The 13,406-nt window shown below is 40.7% G+C and overlaps 1 pseudogene; it reads left to right on the forward strand.

Annotated features, from left to right (window-relative positions):
• Positions 1–11,809: 11,809 nt before the first annotated feature.
• On the forward strand, positions 11,810–13,039 carry LOC102964999 (annotated as a pseudogene).
• The last annotated feature ends 367 nt before the right edge of the window (positions 13,040–13,406 follow it).

Raw genomic sequence — 13,406 nt, forward strand, 5'->3', positions numbered from 1 at the left:
ATATGTAGTCAGGCCCTCCTCTAAGTGCTTTGTTTGAATTGGTGGTCCCCAAGAACCAAGTGTTCATTAGCCACTCCGTATTCACTACATCCCATGGTGACTTTGGCCAGTGGGACATTAGCAAGTAGAAAGCAAGAAAGTATTGAAGTACTTGCACACTTGGGCTTAGTACTCTTGAAATGCTTCTCTTGGAACCTTGAGCCACCAGGCAAAGAGATTCAGCTATTCTACTGGGGAGACCTTGCAGAGACAGATGCCCATTTGTTCTGGCTATTTAGATGATGTGCCAGATGCTCTAAACAAGTTAAGAAGCCATCCTGCGGGGCGCCTGGGTGGCGCAGTCGGTTAAGCGTCCGACTTCAGCCAGGTCACGATCTCGCGGTCCGTGAGTTCGAGCCCCGCGTCAGGCTCTGGGCTGATGGCTCGGAGCCTGGAGCCTGTTTCCGATTCTGTGTCTCCCTCTCTCTCTGCCCCTTCCCCGTTCATGCTCTGTCTCTCTCTGTCCCAAAAATAAATAAAAAACGTTGAAAAAAAAAAAATTTAAAAAAAAAAAAAAAAAAAAAAAAAAAAAAAAAGAAGCCATCCTGCACATTCTAACACCAGCAGATACCAGGTGAAGCAGAAGACAACTGGGGCCAATCCAGATGGTACAATTAAGACAAGTTATTATTTTACGCCACTGTATTTTGGGGTACTTATTGTGCAGCAATTGATTACAGGAGATGTTTTTTATGAAGTCATCCACAAAAACACCAGTTCCATAGGGATCTCTATTCCCACTGAATGCTTATTGCACCTCCTGTGTACTGTTTCCTTGTTTCATCATCATACAATGTATCACCTTGAACTATGGGACTTTTTTGTGTTTTCTTCTCCAGCATGACTATAACTGTCTTACTTTCCAAATCTAGAACATCATGGACCCAATAATTATTTGCTGAAAGATGACAGGGAAGAGAGAAGGAAGGAGAGAGGAGAGAAGGGAGGGTGACTAAAGAAGAAAAGAGAGATGAGTCAAGTCAAACTGAACAAAACTGAACAGGAGGCCATAGGCAAAGGGTAGGGAGAAAATATATTGACATTTTTGCTCACTGAGCAAAGACAAAAGAAAAATTCTGCATAGATAACTATGACTATGAAATATAGGTCAAGGTAAATGCTTGGAACATTTTCTATTTTGCTTATAAAATGATGGGCAATAAAACAGAAATAACTGTCTTATAGAAACCTGGTTATTATGTGCTGACATTACTTCTTTTTCAGCACATGCTTTTATAAGTGAAGAGAATGCCATCAATGTAAGCACTATCAATATATTTCCACATATATTTCTCACACACACTGGATTAGAGGAGACTGAGTTTGTGTTGAAGAGAAGTTACCAACAAAGTCTCACGTTAGGGATGTGGTGAGTGATTATAATTGATGACAGTTTTAGCACTGTAGTAATGAGAACAAGGTAGATTTTTACCATTTCCCACTCCTATCTTTATCACTAAAATAGATCCAGGGTATGCCATTTTCTCTTCTTATTAGTCTTTGTCATAAGAATATGGCATCGGAATGTTAATGCCTAAAAGAACCCCAGGAAAACAAAGTTTTATAGCTTCAAGTCTCTGGTGTGTGGTAGGGTTGCTGTCTAAGAAAAAAAATTTCAAATACTTCAGAAATTTTAGTCAAAATTGTTGTAAGATTTTTTTTATCTTTTTCAGAACAAGTGTTATTTATAAAAAGGATTAAATGATAAATATAGAAAGGTTGTAGCTCTCAGTAAATAGTCTTGAATCTCTTCTTTGTTTTGCAAGAAAGGTTCTTTAACAGTAACATGAGCCAGAGAAACCTCACTTACAATGCTATCATATGGCTCTGTTTTAAGCAAAAAAGGAAAAGTGGTTGGATCATATTTATGGCAGGTCTAAATTAGAATGCAAATAAATTTTGGTCAAGTCACCTTGTGTAGAAACCATCTTGGTTACTCAGATTAATTAAGTTGGAATAGAGTAGAAGATGGAAGGTCCTTCTGTTCCCATGGGGTTCCTTTGTTAATCTGCCAAATCCATGAAGTCTTTGCAATTTATCTACTGAAGCAACATTTAAAATATTTAGTGCCATTGAGGGGCCTCTTAGGACAATGCCAAGAACACTGATTTAGAGCCAGATTTGAGTCCAAGAAATTTTTCCACTCCCTCCCTCCTCTGTGGTTGTCAAAGGCCAGTTATCTTCTCTGAGCCTCAGTTTCCTTAACTACAAAGTGGGCATAATAATGGGTTACAGGGATGTGACTATTACAATAGATATTGAAAAAAAAAATGCTCTGTGAACTCTATTGTACTGATTCTCAAAGGGTGGTTTCTCGTCCAGCATCCTCTGGGAACTTACTGGAAATGACAATTCTTGGGCCTCATCCCAGATCTGCAGAACCAGCAATACTGAAGTGGGGGCCCAGCAACCTCTGTTTTCACAAGCCCCTCAGGTGATTCTGATGGGTGTTGACATCTAAGAAGCACTTCTCTGAAGCATTCCCACTTACTTCTTTAGGCAAGGGCCTAACTGACCTAACTAAGCGCATCATTTTCCTTACCTATAAATTGTGCCTACCTCATGGAATTAATGTGAAAATTTAACAAGTTAGTATGTGTAAAGTGTTGAGAACAGTGCTGGACAAGTGACAAACCTAAGAGTTAACCATTATCTTATAATCCGATCACTGCTCGAGGACTTGGAAATACTGAAGCAAACGGGGTAGACAGGGTTCCTGTTCTCATGGAAAAGATGGATGATATGAGTAAACAAATAAGCAACGTCATTTCAAGAAGTGCTAAGAAGTGCTACAGATTTTCTAATAATAAAGACTGAATTGGGGAGGAGGGCTAAGGGAGGTTCCTTCAGTTAAGATGAGAAGGAAAGCCTCTCTCTTGAGAGACATTTGAGCTGAGACCTGAATGAGGACAAAGAGCCACCCGCATAGAAATCTGGTGAAAGAGCATCCGGGAGGCCACAGAAGTGCAAAGTGAGGCATGAATGCGCTGCCTTGTATAAGGAATGGAAAAAAGGGTGGTATATGGAACAGTAATGGAGAAGAAAGTGGAGGGTGACATGGTCGAAAAGGTGGGCAATAGTGACCATACACAAGGCCTTTTTGGGCATTTCAAGAGTATGGGTTTCACTCTCAGTGTTACAGGAAATGTTTTGGGATATTTTAAGCAAGGAGTGATCTGATTTTTAAAGACAATTTTAGCTGCTCTGTTGAAAATGGACTATGGAGCAGGCATAGTGGAAGCATCAAGAAACGTTAAGAGGCTACTGCAGTAACATAGGCAAGAGCAGCTGATGGGGGCTGGATTGAGTTGCAGTGGTAGAAGTGGAGAGAGCTGATGAGAACAGAGATACACTTTAGAGGAAGAGTCAACAGGATTTTCCAATGAGCTGAATTTGGCCAGGGGAGGAAAAGAACAAACACGGATGAGTCTTATTACTAAGTCTTTTAGGCTTGGCTTATAAGGACTCTTCAAATATCGAAAAATGTAGTCCTAAGACAAAGAAGAAGTACTGCAAAGAGCATTTTAGCTCAACTCTGCCACTAATTATCTGTGTGACCCTGAACGTGTCTGGGTTCCTCAGCACTTCAGCTCACAGTCGTTGAGTCAGGATTTAAGGATATCTCTACTTCTGGGTAAGTAAAATTCACTCATACCATAAGTCAAATCCACTGGCTGCTTTCTAAGCTCTTGATCTCCATGTAGAATTTTATGGGTTGAACCCTAGACACGCTCTCTTCTCTCAAGTCTTCACAGACCATTCTCTTTGTTAATCTTGGATTTTGCCGTATCTTTCTCTAACCAGATTAATCTTTTCTCTTCCCAATCCCAGTATGTGATTTTATAGGATTCCCTCCACTCTCATCCTATATCCATAGCTTTAACCAGTCTTAGAGATTAATGACTCCTCTAGTCTATTGACCTGGGCCTATGCATCCATAGACATACTGGGTATTTATTTCCAGGAGTTTCATAATCACCTCAACTCAATCATTTGCCTTCCTTCTGTTTTACCTACTTTGAGAATCATTCAGTCACTAAAATTATAACAGTAATAACAAAATGTTTAAAATAAAATCTCGGACTTCCGCTTTGAATCTTCTCGTCTTCCCCATGGTTAATATGTCACTGTCATTTCCTCTGAATTCTCATTGCTTTTGCCTTAGTTCACAGTCATCATCGCTTACCTGGACTATTTCATCAGCCTTTTTACCTTCTCTGTCCAACAACCATACTGAAGTCACAGTAATATTTATAAAATATACTTCATATGATTCCTTCATTCTCCTGCTTAAAATTCTTCAGTAGATTACACACCACTAGGTCAAACTCCTTAGGATGATATTCAGAGTCTTTCATGATCTGGCCCTGTCTTAGTCCATTCAGTGGCTATAACAAAATGCCACACAGTAGGGAGCTTATAAACAACAGGCACTGCTCACAGTTCTGGGGGCTGGAAGTTAGAGATCAGGGGTCCAGCAGGATCAGGTGAGGGTCTCTTCCAGGTCGCAGTTTTTTCTTTGTGTCCCCATATGGCAGAAGGGGTAGGGAACTCTGTGGGGGCTGTTTTATAAGGGCACTAATCCCAAACATGAGTGTTCTACCCTCATGAGCCAATTACTTCCCAAAGACCCCACCTCTAATACCATGTCCTTGGGGATTAGGACTTCAATATATCAATTTGGGGACTTTTGATGGTTAATATTATGTGTTAATTTGACAGGGCTAACTAAGAGATGCACAAGTAGCTAGTAGAACATTCTTTATGGAAGTATCTTGGAGGGCATGTCTGAAAAAGATTACCATTTGAACCAATGAACTGAGTAAAGAAATGCATGTAGGTGAGCATAGTCAATCTGAAGGGCCCCAATAGAACAAAAAGGTGGAGAAAGGGCTAATTCACTTTCTCTGCTTGAGCTAAGACATCCATTTTCTGCCCTTAGACATCGGTATTCTTGGTTCTCAGACTTTTGGACTCAGGTTAGGACTTATACCACCAGATATCATATCTACTGGTGCCATGATCTTGGACTTCCCAGCCCCCAAAACTCTGAGAAATAAAACCCAGTCTGTGGTATCTTGGTATAGCAGTCTAAAGCACTAAGACATAAAATTGATACCAGGTATGGGGTGCTGCTGTAACAAATACCAAAAATGTGAAAGTGGTTTTGGAAATGGGTAACAGGTACAGGCTGGAAATGTTTTGCAGTGCATGCGAGAAAAAGCCTATATTGCTGTCAAGAGACTCCTAAAAAACAAATCTGGTGAAGGGCTTAGAAGGAGAAGAGGACAGTTATAGAGAAGGCCTCAATCTCCTTAGAGAACATATAAATGGTCATAAACAGAATATTGGTAGAAATATGGATGGTAAAGGCTATTATGATGAGGTCTCAGATCGAAATGAGCTCCCCACATTCTGGTGTCACATTTTTCAGCCCACAGGTGTGGCTTTAGTAAGCCCTGGTACAACATGTGCTATATCCAGCAATACAGAGGCCATGGCTACCTCCACCTAGATTTTAAAGAATGGAGCCACCAAGTCCCCAACTCTGGCAGAGGGCCATTGCTGGGGCAGGACTACCACACAGTGCTCACTAGGGCAATACCCAGCAGAGCCATGAGGACCTGCTACCTCCATTACCACAGACTGGTAAAACAACAGCATGTGATTCCAGCCTGGGAGAGCTGCATCATAGGCTGCACTCAGCAAAGCTGGTGGGACCATTCAGAGCCTTGTGGGCACAACTCTGATCCCAGTCTGTCTACAAGGCAGAGCACTGAGCCAAGAAGGATTGCTTTCAAGCCCTGGGATTTAGTGTTGGTTGACCTATTAGGTTTAGTATTACCATGGATTTGTTACTCCTTTTTTTCCTCCCTTTTGGAATGGGAATGTGTACCTAATCCCTATCCCACTACTGCATTTTGGAAATATGTAACATGTTTGATTTCACAGGTTCATAACTGCAGGGCACATATAGCCTTCCAAAAACCCTTGCCCCAGCCTGCAAAGTATTGCCCCCTAGCCAGTACTGTAACTGAGTCTTCAAAAGGCCATTCCACCGTTCTATCAGGCCAGCTGCTTCAGGATGGAGGTGACATAGTAGGACCAGTGAATTCCACCAATAAGGGCCCAATGCTGCACTTATTTTGCTATGAATTGAGTTCCTTGATCTGAAAAAGTAATGCTATGTAGAATATCATGATGTTAAAAATGTTAAAAAAGAAAAAAGAGACTACTTATGAATGGAGAATGTCAGGGTCTTGATCCAAAAAATCCCAAAGATCTTCACTGTGATTCACCTATATAAGCCTGCCAAAGACTCCAAACAGCATCTCTGTCTGCCACTGACACTTCAAGCCCCATTGGATCTGTGGGATCATATGGCCCAAGTGGCAGAGCAGCTTGCACAGCAGCCTGGACCTGTCAGAGAGCCCTCTCTTGTTTGGGGCTCCACTTATAACCAGCAGCTTTTCAGGGAATTCAGCAAATGGGCCAGTGTAACACACCCAGATGAGGAATATGTTGCCTCCAGAATTCAGAGACCCACTAGGTAATGTACTTCTTGGTTGTAGTAGGGACCAGATGTAACTTATCCTTCACCTTAGAAGGGATACCGCAACATACACCACTCCTGGAATCTGTATCACTCAGGGTCATCCAGAGAAAAAGAACCATAGGATATACAAAGAGAAAGAGAGAAGGGGGGATAAGAGATTGATTATAGGAATTGGCTTATGTGTCTATGGAGGCCAAGATGTCCCATGATCTGCTGCCTACACCCTAGAGAACTAGGAAAGCTGATAGTGTAAGTCAATCCAAGTCCAAAAGGCTAAGAATAAGGGTTGGTGGAGTAGGTTCTCAGCTAAGTCCAAAAGCAGAAGACAGGAGATTGATAACTCATCTCACGTAGAGACACATTAATTGTTCTTCTTCACCCTTTTGTTCTATTTAGGCTCTCAATGGATTGGATGATACCCACCCACATTGGAGAGGGTCATCTACTTTGTTCAGTTCACCAGTTCAAATGCTAATCTCTTCTGGAAACACTTTCAGAGACACACCCAGAAATAAGCTTTTACCAACTATCTAGGCATCCCTTAGCCCAAGGTGACACATAAAATTAACCATCACAGGACCTTTCTCACCTTTCTATCCTCCATATATGGAACTTCAGCAATACCAAACTATCTGCAGCTCTTGAAATAAACCATGCTATTTCTCATTGTCTCATTGTCTTTCTTAGTATATCCTGCCTAGAATTCCCTGTTCCCTTATCTGCCTGGGTCTCCCTTAATTGGCCTCAAATACCAGCTCAAAATTATGAGTCTGGAGGCCTCCCTAACATACATCTCTAGGCAAAGTAAAGTGACTACTAATGCCTCCCAACAGTGCCGTGGCTATACCTCTGCTCTTCTCAATGAATTGCCGATATAATTACATGTTATCTGTATCAGTCATGAGACTAGGGCAAGTAAGGGAAGGTGTTTTATCTCTGCATCTCCAACATCCAGAACATGGTGGTCCTTAATATTCATTCATTCAATAAATATTTATTGAATGCCTTATCTCCTATAATTGAATAAAACAAAGAGCTCTAACCCCACAGAGCTTACATTCTTGTGGGAGCATGGCGAGTGGAGAGGACAGAGACAATAAAAAATAAACATAGTAAATAAAGTATTTAATATCTGTATAGAAAGTGATAAGTGCTATGAAAGGTAAAGTGGAGTAAAGAAAAAGGAGTGCCCTGGGGTGGGGGTAGAGAATAGACTGCAGAATTGAATAGTAATAAGTAGTATTATTGAATAGTAATATGATTGAATAGTAATATTATTCACAATTAGCTAGGTTATGTGGTAGTAACAAACAACCCTCAAATCTCAGTAGCTTAAAACAATGCAGGTTTATTTCTGGCTCATGCAAAATATCCATTACAGGTTGGTGGGCATTCTGCCCATGCCATCCTCACTCAGAGATCCAGGCTAATAGAGACCCCATCATCTGAAAGGCTGACAGTTGCAGGGACACAGGGAAGACAGCATTGTACACAAGAGAATATACATAGGAGAATCTACACAGGCTTTTAAAAACATCCACCTAGAAGTGACACCTGTCACCTCTGCTCACATTTCTTTGGCCATAACAAATCATATGCTCCTGTCTAACTTCAAGGAAGAAAGGAAGTGTGATCTGCCTCGTTGAGAGGGGAATTGGATATTGATGAATGGTAGTAATGTCTATCAGAGTGTTCGGTTGCTAAGATGAGAGGTGAGAGAGTTAAACAAGCAGAAATCTATGGGAAGAATGTTCCAGGCAGAAGCAGCTAGTGAGAAAGCCTCAATGTGTTGGGGCACCTGGGTGGCTCAGTCGGTTGAGCATCGGACTTCAGCTCAGGTCATGATCTCACAGTTCGTGGGTTCGAGCCCATGTCGGGCTCTGTGCTGACAGCTTGGAGCTTGGATCCTGCTTCAGATTCTGTGCCTCCCTCTCTCTCTGCCCCAACCCACTCGCATTCTGTCTCTTTCTCTCTCAAAAACAAATAAACATTAAAAAAAATTTTTTAATAAAAAAAAAAGAAAGCCCCAATGTGAAGCATATCTGGAGTGTTTTAGGAACAGCAAGGAGGCCAGTGTACCTGGAGAGCAGTGAGAGAGGGTCAGTACTAGGAGGTGAGATCAGAGATGTAGGGAGGGAGGGTAGAGACCAGATCACAGAGAGGGAGGCCAAGGTAACTACCAAGAGATGGGTCTGCCTGCTCTGAGACTAAACGACTACCAAACCGGGGTGTAACTTGAATTGATTTTATTTTTTTAATTTTTTAAAATGTTTTATTTATTTTTGAGAGAGCACAAGCAGGGGAGGGGCAGAGGGGAACAGAGGATCTGAAGTGCGCTGACAGCAGCAAGCCCACTGTGGGGCTTGAACTCACAAACCGAGAGATTATGACCTGAGCTGAAGTTGAATGCCCAACTGACTGAGCTACCCAGCTATCCCTAACTTAAAATTGATTTTAAACTGAGCTCCCATCTCAGATCAGCATACCCTGGAAGAAACAAAGTTAATTTTACCATTTTAAATGAGATGATAATCACACATGGAGAACGAGGTAAGAAAAACTGACAAAATATGTATGAAATTACTTCAAAAGTATAAAATACTATTATTTATTCATTATTTAAAATCAATTTATGGAGCACCTACTATGCATTAAGCAAATTGCTCAGGATAAAAGTGAAAAATAAAGTAATAGATAACTACTGACCATCATTTAAGGGTTAGTGTCCAGAGTAAAATGATTTAACAAGGCAATGAACTATAACACAGTAAAATTAAAGAATGAGAACATTGGAATAAGCAAATTTCCCCAGATCTCACCTAGGAGGTAGGAAATTTATGTACATATTTCTTTCTACTTCTTCACTTCTTTTTAATTTTTCCAAACCATACTCTTTATATACCTGTTTTTGAGGAGGGTAAAGCTATAATAAATATATTGGAAAACAATGCTCACAGCACTCACAGACTAGCCAGGGAGACATTTCTATAGAAAAAAAAAAAAACTGTTTCTTTCTCTTCTTTTTTAAGGTTTATTTATTTTGAAAGAGAGAGTGAGAGAGACAGAACGATTGGGGGAGGGGCAGAGAGAGAGGGAGTGAGAGAATCCCAAGCAGGCTCTGCACTCCGCCCTGAGCCCAATAAGGGGCTTGATCTCACAATGTTGGTCATAGTGCCATCTCTAGGTAGAGGTATACTCTACTGCTTCTTGTTTAATCTCCTGTGCCCTCACTGTCAGTCCTTCCCTGCCCCACAATCAGTCTGATCTGCCTGCCCTCCACACCCTACTTGTGAGCATGAATCTTCATAGGTGGAAACAGACAGAAAGATCCTTTTCAGATGTCTATTGCTAAAATGCTTAGCATGTCCCAAGAGCATCCTAACAAGACTAGATTACTGCACTACTTAATTGTTATCTTAAGTGACACACAGACACAAATAGAAGTACGAAATTATGCTACAGGTGATGCTTCTAATAAATTAAAAATAATAATCCTATAATTGATATCATTTGTTAGAATTCACAAAAATTTTTGTGTGCATTGTGTATTTGAGCTTCATAAACATCTAGATCTAGTAGTCCTCTTTAAAGATGAGGAAACTGTGATTCACGTAACTGAGGAGACCTCCTAACCCACATGATCTACTAGGTCAAAACCCTTTTAAGGGGAGGGTAAAGAAGAGGAGGGTTAGGTACGCATGGCCAGGGAAGCAATGAGGGAGGGACATAATAAAGATGAGGTTGCCAAGATACAAATATTACCATTTGACTCCAGACTTCCCCACTATCAAGTCGATGAAAAACATCTTCAAATTTAACTTACTTAGAGGATTGCTGCTTTCCTGCTAACTACCAATGTCTACTAAGAAGGAAGAAAACTATTGCAAGTAAATTAGAAATCAAATGCTGTTGATGACAAGCTCTAATAAAACAAATCATATCATGTGGTCATTCTCTTGACCAACCCTAATTTTTGCCTTTTTGTAGAAATTCACTTGGGATTTTCCCACATAAACAAACATAAAATGAAATTCCATTGTGTTTTACCAATGCATAGAGTATTCAAGTTGAATTTAAGAGGAATTAAGAATTAGGACTGTTTATCTGTATTGAAGACCATATTTCACTTAATAAATGTAAAACTGTAGTGACCATGAAAACAAAAAATGCCATAAGCACAAGCAAAAAAATGGCAGAGAGACAACAAAAGTACATTAGACCATTCATTTATCTACACATTAGTTTTTTTTATTCTTTCAACAAACGTTTATTGAATATTTACCCAGGGTTAGGAACTGTGCTACAGAAAAAGATACATAAATCATGGCTTCTGCCGCTGAAAAGCTACCATCTAGTAAGATTAACATCATTAAGTGACTAGAGAACACAGTAAAAGCTACAACTAAGTTACAAACCAAGTGCCAAGACTCTATAACAGAATGGATCCATTAACTACATCTGAGGAGTTTGAGGAAGACTTCTTGAAGACAGGAACATTTTAGCTGTATCTGGAAGTCTGCAGACGTAACTATTTTAAGGAAATATGTTTGGTGAATGTGAGTAAATGGGTTTACATGCAAGGATAAGGGAAAGGTAAGGTAGATAAATGTCTTTCCTTCTAGAAGAAGAGCGTACCCTGGAAGAAGTTTGCCATATAATTCATGTTGAGATTGAGATTCAAAACCAGCGAGAAGAACAATTAGAAGGAAATAAAGGCAGTTGAATGGATTAGGGCAGAGAAATGTTCTAGATCAAGATTCATCATGGAGTGGATTTGATCTTGAGGAAGAAAGTCTCAACATCACACATCTACAAAAGTAAAAAAGAACAGGGCAATTACGTGGAGCCATGGAATTGTGAAGCCCAAAGCCATTAGTTTAATGTCTAAGAGTTGTTACAAATGTAAGCCAAAATGCATTGTCCCACAAGAAGCTAATGAGCTCCTGAGATTTTTTTAAGACAGCACCAAGCTTCTAGGAAGCTTCTCCCTAAAGAAGGCTCTTAAGGAGTCTAGAGGTGCTGGCAACAACACCAGTGAAATCTTCACTCTTCCACATTTGAGTCTCCCCCTTTTAATCCACTAATGCAGAGCCTTTGAAGAAAATCATTTCACAAAGGAAAACGAGGCCAGAGCTACGGGCGCTTTTTCTGCCCGCGACATCTCAGATTCATTCTTAAGGAACTGAGAATTTAACCTTCCAAAATGGCAAAAGACCATCTTATGTCCCACCTCCCACCCCAGTTCCTGCAGCACAAATGCCCAGCACACCAGGGTTTGTGGGATACAATCCACACAGTCATCTTGGCTACAACAACTATAGGCTGGGAGAGAACCCGGGCACCAACAGGCGGGTCACGGCATCCACTGGCATTGTGATTCCAAAACCCCCAAAGCCACCAGATAAGCCACTGATGCCCTACAAGAGGTACAGCAGAAAGGTCTGGGACCAAGTAAAATCTTCCAACCCCGACCTAAAGTTGTGGGAGACTGGCAGGATTATTGGTGGCATGTGGTGAGATCTCACTGATGAAGAAAAACAAGAATATTTAAATGAATACAAAGCAGAAAAGATACAGTACAATGGATCTATGAAGGCCTATTATAATCCCCCACATACCTTGCTTACATAAATGCAAAAAGTCGCACCAAAGCTGCTTTAGAGGAAGAAAGTCGACAGAGAGAGTCTTGCATGGAGAAAGGAGAACCTTGCATGAGCATTTAGCCTGCTGAAGATCCAGATGACTATGATGATGGCTTTTCAGTGGAGCATACAGCCACCGCCCGTTTCCAGAGAAACCACCACCTCATCAGTGAAATCCTTAGTGAGAGTGTGGTGCCAGACGTTCGGTCAGTTGTCACAACAACTAGAACGCAGATCCTCAAACGACAGGTCCAGTCCTTAATGGTTCATCAGTGAAAACTAGAAGCTGAACTTCTTCAAACAGAGGAGAGACACCAGGAAAAGAAGAGGAAATTCCTGGAAAGCACAGATTCATTTAACAATGAGTTTAAAACGTTGTGCAGTTTGAAAGTGTAAGTGGACATGGAAAAAATCGCCGCTGAAATTGTACAGGCAGACGAATAGGCTCACAAAAGGCAGGAGGAAAGAGAGAAAGAGGCAGCGGAGCAAGATGAACTCAGAGCAGCATGGTTCCTGAGGAAGAGCTAGCTTCCAGTAAGGCCGAGGACAAGAAGGACAACAAAAGAGTCCCAGTGGAGACAGAGGAGACACACCTTGAACAAGCAATGGAGAGCCAAGAGAATGGTGAATAAGGCACATCTACTCCTGAGGACAAGGAGAGTGGGCAACAGGGGGTGGACAGTGGACAGTGGACAGTCCTGAGGAAGGGACCAGTGATAGTAACACTGGCTCAGAGAGCAACAGTGCAACCATGGAGGAAACACCAACAGACCCCACACTGGAAGACGAGAAGAAAGAATAAATGTTGCCTTGTTTTATGCGTTCTAAATACTTTTTTAAATGAAAAAAATATATATTTTTTGAGTTTAAAAAAAAAAAGAAAATCATTTCATTCTCTCATATAAAAACAGCTACCACTCTTCCAGTTATGGAATGAGTAAGTTACAGGAATAAAAGGCACAGCGTAAAGAATATAGTTAATGATATTGTAATTGCGATGTATCTGGACAGATGGTAGCTACACTTGTGATGAACATAGCATAATGTATAAACTGTCATATACCTGAATGTTCTCATTGTTTCCATTGCTTCAATGTTTTCATAGAGTTGATATTGTATGTCAACTATACTCAATTTTTAAAATTTTAATAATAAAAATAAAATAATAA

This window comes from Panthera tigris, chromosome A1 (assembly GCF_018350195.1).
Source record: "Panthera tigris isolate Pti1 chromosome A1, P.tigris_Pti1_mat1.1, whole genome shotgun sequence".
In the NCBI taxonomy this organism is placed as follows: Eukaryota; Metazoa; Chordata; class Mammalia; order Carnivora; family Felidae; genus Panthera; species Panthera tigris.